Source organism: Cupressus sempervirens, chromosome 4 (assembly GCF_028749045.1).
Source record: "Cupressus sempervirens isolate cs-2001-9-10 chromosome 4, ASM2874904v1, whole genome shotgun sequence".
Taxonomy (NCBI): domain Eukaryota; kingdom Viridiplantae; phylum Streptophyta; class Pinopsida; order Cupressales; family Cupressaceae; genus Cupressus; species Cupressus sempervirens.
The window spans coordinates 659280051-659292475 of NC_143121.1; positions in this window are offsets into that span (position 1 = coordinate 659280051).

Sequence of the window (12425 nt, forward strand, 5' to 3'; positions counted from 1 at the left end):
CTTATGACAGTCATTGGCATAAATTGCATAGCTTGCATAGTTGATCCTTAACTCTTAAGCATCAATGTACATGCTATGAAGAATATCTAGTTGAACTTCTTGCTCTAGAGTTACATCTAGTTGCATAATTGGCTTTGGCTCCTCATTTTTTTAATGCTCCTAAGTAGGAAGTCTCATTGTTACCAAGTAAAAACCTGCAAACACAAATTGAAATATACAACTTCTACTTCAAGATTTTTTTTTAAATGCTAAACTAGTATGCTCTCATAATATAATGGATGAACATAATAATATTCCACTTTTAGTGTCACTTCAAAACATTTCACATGGTTTCTCATTCATTTATGCCTATAAAATTGGTCACATCTGATCAGTCATTTAATTCAGTTTTGTACTTCCCAAGATATATCACCATTTTCATTGTCTATCCTGCTTCTCAACTCATGGATCCTAAAAATGTGATGAATTATTTATTCTATTCATGCTCTCCACCAATTCAAAGTTAAAATAATCACCCTATGCAATTCCATGAAATTTTTCCATTTTGAAACCTTCCCTAGCCATGCTTTGAAAAATCACAATTTCAAAGGATCGTTACCAAGACCACTACAAAATGGAAAAAAATTCTATTTCACTATGCTCTAAACATATCTCATGCAAAATTTTGAAACTTTTCATCTTCACTATGTTGTTGATTTCTTTTTGTGAAATAGCAAAACTTTACCATTTCTCTTGGTTATTGAAATCACCTTTATGAAAATGTAAAAAGATGCTTCTTTGTGGAATTTTTAAATAAAATATGGAGACTTCATCAAATACTTGAATGGTTTTTTGAACTTATATAAAAGATTAGATCATTTTTTTGAATATATAAAGTGTGGACAAAACATACTTTTATGCCCTAAAAGTTGAAGACAATTTGGCAAAGAAGCACGAACATTAACAAAGGACAAGGTTAAATATTTTGGCGAAGTAGAGGAAGATCTTATGGATAGATTAGTAGATATGATAATTTATCTAATGAAAAAGGAAAATTAGAATGCAAAGAAGATAATACTACCAAAGACATAGATAATTACACTAGAGGTAATTATTCTAATTACTTCAAGAATAATAGTATTGGAAAAAGAGAGGATAGATCTTGGTTTAAATTTACTTGTTTTAAATGTGGAGAAGGACAGATGGCCTTTGAATGTACATTTTCTCATAAGAAGATAGGAAGTTACAAAAAAAATTCTCTGATTCAATAAGAAGCAATGATGGACCTAATGAACCTAAAAATGGAGAGAACCTAATGATTATAATAACCTTGTGGAATGAGAAAATGAATGATGGGCCTATTTTGAGGAGAAGTCTTTTCAAGACCATATATAAGATTGAAGGAAAATGCTACAAAGTGATCATTAATAGTCAAAATTCATATAATTTGGCATCTAAGAAGTTGGTATCTAAGTTGAAGTTGCAAATATTGAAACATCCTAATCCTTATCACATTGCTTGGATTCAAGGATGAGAACAAATTATTGCTAAGTGAACAATTCCTAGCGAAATTCACAATTGAAAACTACTTTGATGAAGTCTTGTGTGATATTATTCCTATGGATTGTTGTCACATTCTTTTGGGAAGACCTTGGAACTATGATAAAAAAGCTTTACATGGCAGTAGATTAAATTTGTATACTATTTGGGCTAATGGGAAGAAACAAGTATTGTTACCTTTCATAGAGAAACCTGAGGAAAATCATTGTACTACAATTAGAGTCTTCTTGGTTGAAGTAAATGAGTTTATGAAAGATATGAAGAAACATAATATTTTCTTTTCTTTAATCCCTAGGAAGAATAAGAAACAAGATAAACTTGAGCATGCACCTGAGGTAAGATCTTTTTTGACTAAATTTCAAGATATTATTTGAGATAATGTACCTAATGGATTACCCCCTATAAGAAGTACTAGTCATTGTATTGATTTGATACTTGGATCTAGTTTACCTAATAAACCACCACATATATTGACACCTACAAATAATGAATAATTGAATAGACAAGTTCAAGGGTTAGTTGAGAAGGAATTGATCAAAGAAAATTTGAGTCCATGTACAATGCCTATTGTATTATCACATAAAAAGAATGGAGAATGGAGAATGTGCACTGATTATAGAGCTATCACCAAAAAAATAGTGAAATATAGGTTTCCTTTCCCTAGAGTGGATGACACTATGGATCATTTGAGTGGAGAAAGGTATTTAACAAAAACTTATTCAAAGTGGTTATCATCAAATTAGGATCAGAGAAGGCGGTGGATGGAAGATTGCTTTTAAGACTAATGAGGATTCGTATGAGTGGTTGGCTATGCCTCTTGGTTTAAGTAATGAACCCAATACTTTTATGAGATTGATGAATGAGTTTCTAAAGAGTTTCTTGGTTTAATTTTTGATTGTATATCTTGATGATATACTAATATACAATAAGACCAAAGAGGAACACCTAATGCATGTCAGACAATTGTTGCAAAGGCTAAAAGAGGAAAATTTGTTGATAATCCTGAAGAAATATTATTTTATGAAGGATGAGATTGTGTACCTTGGTTTTTTGATTTCTACTAATGGACTAAAAATGGATCTTGGAAAGGTAAAGGCTATACTTGATTGGCCTACACCTGAGAATGTTAGAGAAGTTAGATCATTTCATGGCTTCACAAGTTTCTAGACATTTTTTATCATAAATGTTAGTTTAGTTTATAATGAGATGATAGATACAATGAGAGGTGATTAAAAGGAATTCGCATGGACATATGAAGAAAATTAAAGCTTTGAAACATTGAAAGAAAAGGTCATGGAATTACCTATATATTCTTTGTCTAATTTCAATAAACTTTTTCAAGTTGATTTTGATGCTAGTGGGAATCTTATTGGAACTATTTTGAGTCAAGAAGGTAATTTTATAGCTTTCTATAGCAATAAATTTAATGATGCTAAGAGGAAACATTCAGTCTATGAACAAGTTTTATGCAATTATTCAAGATTTGAAGAAATAGAAGCATTACTTGATACCTAGAGAATTTGTATTATGCATTGATCATAAATCTTGACAGTGATTGGGAAGTTAAATTAAGTTAAATTAGATACATATGAAGTGGGTTGAGTATATGAAAAACTTTTCTTCTGTGTTGAAGCATAGAAGTGGACAGTCAAACAAGGTGGTAGATGCATTAAGTAGAAGAAGAAGTTTGTTAACAGAGATGAGAGTTGAAGTGCTTGGATTTGAAGATCTGAGGAACTTGTACAAAATTGAACCTAATTTTGTAGAACTTTAGAAGGCTTTTAAGAATCATATATCATATGATCAAGATAATTGGGTTGATTATTTCATTCAAAAACATATGTTGTTTAAGGGAATTCAGTTATATATACCAAGAGGATCTATGCAAGATAGTATCGCTAAGGAGAAACATTGTGGTGGACTTGAAAGACATTTTGGGATTGATAAGATAGTGAATTTGACTATAGAGAGATACTTTTGACCAAAATTGTAAAAGGATGTTCAGAAAATGGTGAAGGATTTCAGAATTTGTCAAGTAGCTAAGGGAACTAATCAGAATATTGGATTGTATACACCTTTTCCTATTCCTAGTAAGCCTTGGGAAGACATCAATATGGAGTTTATTCTTGGATTACCTAGAACTCAAAGAGGTAATGATTCTATCATCGTAGTGGTTGATAGATTTTTTTAAATGGCACATTTGAAACATTGTAAGAAGACATTTAATGCAATACACAAAATAGATTTTTTTCCAGAGAGGTCTAGAGACTACATGGATTTCCTAATACTATTATTTCTAACAAAGATACTAAGTTTACTAGTTATTTTTTTAGGGTACTTTGGAAGAAGTTGAATACTAAGCTCAAATTTAGTTCTATATTTCATCCAAAGAAATATGGATAAGTTGAAGTTGTGAATAGAAGTTTGGGTAACTTTTTGTGATTCTTGATAAGAGATAAACCTTCTAATTGGGACTTGGTTTTGGCACAAGAAGAATTTGTATATAAAAATTTAGTGAACATAAGTACTAAAAAGACACTTTTTAATATTGTGAATGGCATGAGTCCTAGAGGATCTATAAAGTTGAGGAAATTGGATACAAAAAAGAAGAATAGTGTTGAAGCAAAAAAAATTTGTGGACTTCATGAAGAATTTGCATGACAAAGTAATAAGTAATCTAAATGACAATATTCAAGGGAATAAGGAAAGATATGATAAGAAGAAAAGATATTAAAAAAATTGAAGTGGGAGATAAAGTAATGGTACATTTGAAGAAGAAGAGATTTCTAGTTGGGACATATAGTAACCTAAAGATGAAGAAATTTGGACATTGTAAGATCTTGAAGAAACATGACAATGGAAATGCTTTTGAAGTTGAATTGCTAGAGGATTTAGATATTCTACCCTTTTTAAAATATTTTAGATATATTTGAGTATTATAAATATGATGAAGAGACATCTGATAACATAGATTATCCTAAGAAAAAGAGAGAGGAAATTGACCAAATTTTGGATACCATATTAGTAAGTGCACCAGAGAAAAAAATTACAAAGAATACTTAGTTTAGTGGAAGAATAAACTAGTCAAAGATAGTTCTTGGATATCTCAAGATAAGTTGGATATTTATGATAATTCCTAGATTATTAGGGCTTTCTGTTGTGGACATAGTCCTTATTTACCCAAAGTGTCTGATGTAGAAGCATCTTGGGTGCTTTGGCAATCTTGCATCAACTAAAAATATTTATTGTTTATTATTCCTATTTGATCTTCATGGAATGGAATAGCCCTTATTATTCATGGTATTTATTTCCACATTGTTAGAATATTAATGAAGACCTATCATGGATCCTTATCCTATGTTTATAGAACATAATTCTATCATATGTGAGAGCTATCTTTATCTTTACTTGAGGCATGCTTATTTCTTAGCATATTGAGTAACGTGTGGGTGTTTGGCTTTTGTGAGGTTGTTATAATATCAATGCTTTCTATAGTCTTGGAGATCTCTTCTTGGATCATGTGTGGACCTATATTTATCTCCATAGATCTTAGTTTTCTTAATTAGGTGGTCACTAATTTCTCCTTTGGGGAAGAATCTATATTTTTGTAATAAATTTCTTGACAGGCCAACTTGTGGTCTTGTTGGCTATATATTTTGAGATCTATAATTAGAAAAGAAAGGAATGGAGTTGGACAGAAGGAAGATCAGACTGATTAGGCTCTATAATCCATAGCTTCTAAGCTTGTAAATTGTAAGTTGGATGTTTATGGTTGCAACCAGGTAGGCCTTATGCTTGGAAAGTATAAGAATATTTTCTAATCATTTCTTTATTGAATTCAATATAATTTCTTTTAGTTTCTTCAATATTTTTTTCTTATGTGTCAAGGGTAGATTGGGAGTAGCCTTTGGATTCTCCTTCCTTGCATCAAATCTCAAAGTGAGAAAGAGTGATAGAGAGAAGTTGCAAGCTAATGAGTTAGTGTGTTGAGGAGAAGTTAGTGTAGCTAAAAAACACAAGTGATAACGTGTGTAAGATTGAGAAGTGTCAATCATGTAAGTGATTGTGTCTAATTTTGTAGTGCTAAGAGAGAAGGAAAAGGGTAGTTGTAGACAAGTTAATGAGGCAATAAAGGGGTCTATACTTAAATGAAGTGTAGTAACTATTTCATTAGATCACTCTTCTATTGTGTACTAATCTTTATAATAATAAATCTCATTGAGAGTGGACCCTAACAAGTTATTTGTACTAAATCCCCTAACAAGGTGAGATATTAACTTGTGTTATGAAACCCTTTAACCATATTTCTCCCAAATAGGAAAGACTCTCATAGGTCTTTCTCAAATCTCTTAATCGGGTGACACCTAATAGTATCTTTGCAATCTTTTAACAAATATAAGCTCTTGACTAGTTGCACTTCATAAGAGTGCAAGCTTCATTAAGATTGCCTCACACACCATAATTTTTACACTAGGTGTGTTTCCATGAGATAAATACTATGTAATGTGTTGTTATGGTTGTATTCATTATTTTTGCTTAATCTTGATCGATTAAGTTGTAGCTAGCACTAACCTATAGAATGGTGTGAAGTTATATAACAAAAAAAGTTAAAATTACCTAGAGTATATGGATTCAACCCCACACCACCCTCCCCCCACTCTTTCCTTAGTATACTAACCTACTAGTAGACCAACAATTGGTATCAGATCTCTAGTCCTCTAAACTAAGGAGTTTAACAATTCAAGTAAAAGATAAAGATGTTTAAAAGAGAAGCACCAAAAATTTCCAAGGAAAACTATAGTACATGGTGTAGAAAGATGTAGTTGCTTATAAGAACTCTTAGTGATTCTTATTGGACCCATGTATCTAAGTAAAATATGTGGAACCTTTTCCTCTACTCATTCTAGATCAGGTAAAGGAGAAGGAAGCTCACACAACCACAATGGATGCTCTAGCCAACAACTTGTCCTACTCTAAATACAAAGATGTAAGAAAACTAGAGACAACATATGAGATGTGGGAAAATCTCAAAATTGTTTGTGGTGGTGATAAGCATGTTTAGAAGGCCAAAGATGAAAGTTTAAAAGGATAGATTGATGATATAAATATGTAGAAAGGAGAATACATTTAAATCTATGAAAAATGGGTGAAAGACATGATACTAGCTCTCAGAGTTGTTGGAGACACACTACATGAAGATGAATGTGTAAGAAAGATACTAAGAACCTTACTACCCAAATATTCCATAAGGGTATCATTTATTTGGGAGGTGAAAAATAGATAAAGTGGATGTATTCCTTTATGCATTTATAGGAAAGCTCACTATATTTGAGCTAATAAACTATGACAATAGTCAACCCAAAGTTTAAGTAGAATTTGAACCCTCAATTGCACTAATTGTAACCCAAAGAGGAAAGGAGGAAATGAACACATCTAGATGAAGGAATGAATTGGAGAGTCTCTATGCTTTAAAGAATTTTAACAAGAAGAACTAGAAGCTCTATTAGCAAAGAGAATGGTCTGAGAGTAGGGAAGTACAAATCTAAGCTCACTTCTAAATGTTTAACTACAAAAATGTAGAACACTATGTTCCTAGACATCAAGAAAATATCAAGGAGGAGACCAGTAAGAGATGGAAAAACTCCAAAGGGAAGGTGAAGAAATGGTGTTATATTATTGAAGAAGGTGTGACTGTTGAAGAGTTAACCAATGATGTGTTACAAGCTAGAGTTGTTACACCAAAAGATCGACCTATCAAGGAGATTCAAACCTGTGACCAAGCTTTGATACCACTTGTTACAAGCTAGAGTTGTCATTGCACCAAAAGGTCAAGTTGCCAATGGTTAATACAACCACTAGACTTATAGAATATGGGAGGCTATTAAGCCATGCCATAAATCTTGAAGGGGAACATTTTGGTTAGTCCAACATCATGATGATGAGGATGATGCTGAAATATCATTTTTTTTTATCAAAGAAGAAAGGGTGGAAAGAGCTCTGATAACCAACACCATTATCCACAAAAAATGGATAATTGATATTAGTTTTTCTCACTACATGTCTAGCGATAGAAGAAAATTCCATGAGGTGGAGGCCTACAATGGAGTAATGATGAATTTTGGCAACAACTTACACAATGATAGGTAAGTGTATTGTAGCCCTAAATGAATCGACCAACTATTAAGATGTTTACTTAGTGGAAGGTCTTATATATAACTTTTTGAGTGTAGCTCAGCTAATAGACAAAGGTTGTAGGTTTGATTTTAACAAAGGTTCTTCTTGAATATTTGACAAGATAGTAAAATTTTAGCTATGGGAGAACAAAGCGGAGATAATCTCTTCTACCTCAATATTTATGAGAATAAATGCTTTGTAGCTATGAATGATAATAGTTGGTTGTGGCATAGGAGATTATGTCATGTAAATTTTGAAAACATCATTAAGGTAGTGATGTAGTGCCTACCCCTAGTTTTATTTTTATATTATATTATTTAATTCTTTTAGGCCATCTTTTATGGTTATGTGATTTAGTGGTACTTGGTTACTTGATTTGGTTGATACTATTTACATGCTTAGATTGTATATTTGATGAAATATGTCATGCTCAGATATTTGATGTATTCATGGTTATTTTATTGATGTTGATGCTTTGTATACTTCATATATTGATTCTAGTTGCTTTCATAATGATAATTACATGGATGATCTATATGTGGTTTTATGGTTACTTACCCCATAATTGTATGTGTATGGTGTACATGTATATTTTATTTATTGATGATTGACATATCTAATGTGGTTGGGAGAGGAAGTCATAGTCACCTGTTAGTCAGGATCTACATGATGTACCACTCCATGTCATTGTCTATTTAGTTTAGATATAGGTTTGGCTTTTATGCAGATTGTAGGTATCGGGCATCAACTTTCTTGTATTGCTAGGATGAGTGTTCCCTATAGTAGTATCTCAATGATAAAATAGGGGAGATAGTTCTCAAGTCCAAATCATAAACTTGAGCCAATTATCCTAAAATATAGGACAAGTATCTAATTTATTTACCTTTCCAAATTTTTCATAGTGACATGAATTCAAGATTTTTAACCTCTAAGTTTGGTTCATACTTTGTCGTTTAGATGAGATTTCTTATTAATTTTGTGGGTCTGTTGTGATTTTTGGATATAATTAAATCAACCAAAGATATTATTAAATGATTTAAATAAATTAAAAATCAACTTTTAATTATATTAATTAATTGAGAAATTAATTAAATGGAAGAAATAAATTTAGAGATTTAATTAAAAGACTAAATTTGGCATAGTTATATTTATTTAATTTGCTAATAATAATTTTAGAAGTTGCATTTAAATTATGGACATTAAATATTACTATAGTCAAATTAATAAATATGCTTTCTAAAAATATCTAAGTTCTTATTATAAAAAAAATGAAGTGGGATAATTTAAATAAAGTTTATTCTAATTAAAAGAAAAAAAATATGTACAATGGAATTAAATAAATTTAAAAAATAAAATTATATTTTAATGATAAGCCTTTGCATGTTCAAAAATAAGAAACCCTAGGAAGAGCTAAACTCTTTAATCAGAGATTGGAGCTATTTTCTACACACAGGTTTTGGAGGAGCAACTAGAGCATTGGAAGGAGGATTTTCTTGTAGGATTTTGGAGACAAAAAATTCATGGGCTCAAGTCTTTACCAAATTTTGTTAGCATTAGACTGAAGTAGGAATTTGTACAATTCTTTTGTAAATTCCTCCAAGATTTCTCTATCTTCTTTGTGCCTGTAAAATGAGAAATTATTTGCATCAGATCTATGAAGTTTTTTGCATTATTTTATTTCCATGAAATGTGTAGACGAATCTAAAAAATCTTATTGAAAATTTGATTGTGCTGGTATCAAACGAATATCTGTAGAAAACTAGAAAAATGGAGAAAAAGAAACTAGGGTCTGATAATGGAAACCAGATCTGTATATGCAAATTTGATTTTTGCAAATTAATTTCCCTCTCTGACTAATAACAATGAGAACCTGTTTTATTTTTTAAAAGTAGCAAATATATATATATATATATAATATTACCACGATAAACAAAATTTACTATGATAAGTATTTTATAATAAAAATTGGTTGGGCATATAACCTGTTTAAGAGAGAGTTTTATATAAAACTAATAATTTAAAAATATGGGGAGCTAGGGGCCATGACACCCCCCACCCTCCTTCATCCTTGTTGTTTCAGCAACCTTGAGCTATCATGAGCAACACCATCTACTATCATAGCAATCCTAAGACTATCGCGATCAGTGCATAGGCTCTCATGGGCAGCCTACCCTAAATTAGGGCTATTTTAAAAAAAGTGTTTTTATTAAATTTTAAAAAAAAATCTTTAAAAAAGGGGGTTTATTTTGTTATTAATAAATTAGTTTTTTTTAAATATATTAATTATTATAAGATTTATTATGTAGTTTTAAATTTAATATGTTTAACTAAAGTTTGGTCATTATTGAAATTAATTTTTAATTCAATAGTATTAAATTTAGTTATTATTAAACTAGATTTGATATTTATTAAATGTAATTACTACCCAACTTCTATAATTAAATCTTTAAAGATATTGTTAAATTGAAGTCTTATGAAATATTTTAATAATCTATTTAATTTTCCATGTGGATTATCATTGGACTGTAATAAACACATAGTTATTTGAAAAACATAGACACATTAAGTTATAGACATAATACATATATTTTGGTGAACTAAACTTGGAAACCTTTATCAGCTAGGGAAACTTCGAAAATAGAAACTTGAACTTTTTTGTGAATCATTTTTTCTGAAATTATAATATAACTAAAATGGTTGATAAACTACATTTTTTTTATATACATGTTGAGGATTTGGGTTTTATCTTGTGATGGATTTTTGGGGAAACCTAGTAGTTTAGCCAAATAGGATTGTTTACCAGAGGCTTGAGAAGTGATGGTTTAATGATGTTTTTATGTGATGTTGTTGAGTCATGATTTATTTTATTCCCAACCATTGTAATTTTTTATGTAAGCTCATGTATTATGATTTGAGTGATATAATCCTGAGGGTTGATTAGTTATCTATTTTTTCTTTCGAATTTCTTGTATATGACCGATGTGGTTATTGTGGTTTTGTGAGATTTTATGTTATTAGCTTAGGGTAGGTTATCTATTTGTATGTTGAGAAGTAGCTTAAAATGGAGGTTAGATTCCTAAAGATGTTGCTTGGGTAACCCATTGTAAGTTGTATTAATAAGTAATATAATTTCATTAATGGGGATAAAATGAATTAACAAGAGTTAGTGTATTACCTTGCCCATGCCTCAAGTGCTAGTATAGGCTAGGATGGGAGTAGAGAGGATGCTTGGTTGTGATCTTGCCTCGTTAGTATACCTTGTTTGTAAGAAAGGATACTAATGTTGTATAGAGTCACTAGGGGGTAGAGTTTAAAGACACTACTAGGGTAATCTTAGATTTGACTCATGTGGTGACACTTTCCCACATGCATATTAGGTTTTCTACGTGTCTTTGTTGCCTCTTAGATTAGATGTTACTTGTGTACTTGATACCTTTGAGATAGATTTCTATCAAGATTCCTTTACCTATATTTTTGTTACGACTTTTGGATAGTTTTTCATTTGGGACTTGAGATTATCTCCTTAGCACAATGGGAGTGGGCCATTTAGGTTCCATGAGGTTAGGTGATAGTGTTTCTTATATCATTGAGATCCAGTGGCTGGATGTCAATGTTGGATGTACTTTGTGTAGTTATTTTATTCTTATTCTCTTATTATTATGTTCTCTAGTCATATTATGGTATTTTTTACTTTGGTTATTTGAGATCCTATGTGATGTTGTATCTTATCATGATGTATATTCTTTTAGCATTTCATATCATGTAATGTGTGTAGGGGATGAGTATGCACTTTGGTTATGTTATGTGGCATCTTATGTACTTGTATATTCTTTCATGTTTTTTTGTACATGTGGGTATTCTATGACATGGACTTTACTTACTTATCATATTTAATCTTATGTGTGTGATTCAATGTTATCAAACCCTTAAAAGATGTAATTGTTATTGTATTTCTTATGTATGTGTTGCCAACTTTTAGTTTCTCCCTTGTCAAGTTATAGTTGTTGATATTCATCGAGTTTCTATTCAAAATTGCATGTCTAAGTAGGATTTAGGTAACTTACTTCTCATATATTCCCAAGGCTCTCACTTTGTATCTTTTTTGGGTCTCCTTTACCTTGCCTTTATCTATTCATTCATGTGGTTTTCTTGTTATTCAAATACATTCGAGCTCTAGGTGATTTAGGTTGGGATGCAATGTATTTTGATCTTCTTCCCAATGAGAAGTAAGTTATTATTGTCTTTGTATATTTTGTCTCGCTTCAACATTCCCATTTCTTTTGGATCCTAAACAATCAAGCTAGTTTTCCCCTTGGGTGAAGTTTGTCAAGTGTGTATCTAAGGAAAGAAGTCACAAAGGTATCAAAAAGTTGTATACTTGATCATCTCATGATTAAAAGATCCTTAAAATTATAGGTCAAAGCTTAGAAATTATTGAAACAAGTGTTGATCTCATATTGGTTTTGACATTAAGTGACAATATACTTAAGTCATTTACTTAGTTCATGCCAAACAAGTAATATATGCCGAGCATAAGTTGTCAGATAGTATATGTTGAGTGACATATATTTAGTATGAGCCAAGTAACTAGTAAGTGTCAAGTCACTCAAGTGTTGAGAAGATGGTATGTGCAAAGATATTCAAATGCTAAGTGATTAGTGGATGTTGATTCATTCATAGGCTAAATTACAACATTGAAGTTGTAGTTGATG